Genomic DNA, 1,885 nt, shown 5'->3' with positions numbered 1-1,885 from the left:
TTTAAAAAACTAAAACTCCACACTGAACGACCCCGAACTGCTGATGAACAGCAGTCGATCTGCGCACGCAAGGAGGTGCTATTCCTATTCTTCTTCTTGAAAAACGAAAGAGAGCTTCAAAACAGACTGCAGCGCCATCTGAAGCAAAGAGCGAACTTCCTGCGGACAATTTTTTGGCTGAGTGGCCCATCTTGTTATGTACTAACTTTGGTGGTGCTTACGTTAGAGCAAACATTGTTCGGAAGGGGAAGTGTTCATAATAACCTAGTGATTAGGTAAAAAAAAGTTGTTCCGCATCCGATCCGGACATTGGGGATTGTCTTGTTAGTGAGACAACTTCCTGGGCCTTTGGCATATTCTGGTAGGGTGGCCAGTTCCTTTCCACGCCGCCTTGACTTCCCCAACTCAAAGTTAGGTACCCATTACTGCTATTGGTTAGGTGCCGGACTCGACATCGTGAGGTTGCGGGTCCGGGGGTTCGAGCAGCGGGCCCGACGTTGTGTCCTTGGGAAAGACACTTTACACGAATGTTCCTCACTTCACCCAGGTGGGAATGGGTACCCGCCCATAGACAGCGAAAGATCTTGTCAATATGTTAGTGTTTTAGTGCTTATAAATGGCTGCTTGCACTGTATGCTTCCCAGGAAGTTGAGGCTGTTTCGGAATGCTCTCAGGTCTGCTGGGGTAATAGTATAGATTGTGAAGCGCAGAGAGCTTGCTGTTGAGCAAGGGTTTGCGCTATACAAATGCTGTCTATTATTTTATTAAAGGATCGTTTTATAATTCTAAGGAAGCATAATGCCTGCCAGGGCCAGCCCGGGCTGAGGTCGATGTAACGTTTGAGCGGAGAGACTGATATACTGGACAAAAATTATCCTCGCACGGGAATCGAGCTCATGTCTTCAGCCTACGACGGCGAGCCACCTAATTACTACACCACAGAAGCCAGTATAACGGTCTTTGGTTTGTCGTGGTACGTGTGTATTGAAGTAAAGATGCCATTGCAGTTACGAGCACCGTAAAACTCTTACTAAAAAACAAATGATAGCATAATAATATGTAGTATAGTATGGAAAGGTGATTGGTAGAGTGAAAGATAACAGATGGACAAAAAAGATGCACTTATTAAAATAAAAACAAGAACTGGAAAACGATCAAGAGGAAGACCAAAATGAAGGTGGCAAAATGACGTGAGAGATCGGACGGGTACAGCCTTTGGCACGGAGACCAGCTGAAAGAGAACAGTGAAGGGCTACATCCTGCAGGGGACGGACCACGCCTAGAATGAAAGAAAGAAAGATAGAAAGAAAGAAAGAAAGATAGAAAGAAAGAAAAAAAAGAAAGAAAGAAAAGAAAGAAAGAAAGAAAGAAAGAGGAAACAAAAAGAATTAAAGAAAGATGGGACGTTGAAAAAAAACAAAACAAACAACTTATTATACTAGGGTGTTTTTTTATTGTGAATAAGGAGAAACAAATCGACATGGTATCACATATCTATTTGTGTGCTCTGTAAAAACACGATAGAAATACTGAACCTAAAAAAAATAAAACCTTAAGGAAAACGAAATGAATTAGGATTTAGCTAGCAGAAGTCTCCTCCAGTCGCCCACAGGCTTGGGTGTGATTGTGACGTGGGGCTGGACAGATCATCCATCTTACGCTTCTCACCTCTGGTTCAATGGTCGACTCTGCTTCCTGGATCGCCCACAAGGTCCCTTGAAAACATAAACAAAACAAAACAAAAACTGCTGAACACGTAATGTAGATAACGTCGTGGATGTCCTCGATTCTGGTGTTGTTGTTGTTGTTGTTGTTGTTGTTGTTGTTGTTGTTGTTGTTGTTGTTGTTGGTTTTGCTGTTGTTGTTGTTGTTGCTGTTGTTGTTG

This window comes from Aplysia californica, unplaced genomic scaffold (assembly GCF_000002075.1).
Source record: "Aplysia californica isolate F4 #8 unplaced genomic scaffold, AplCal3.0 scaffold00053, whole genome shotgun sequence".
Taxonomy (NCBI): Eukaryota; Metazoa; Mollusca; class Gastropoda; order Aplysiida; family Aplysiidae; genus Aplysia; species Aplysia californica.
This window is presented reverse-complemented; position numbering follows the sequence as displayed.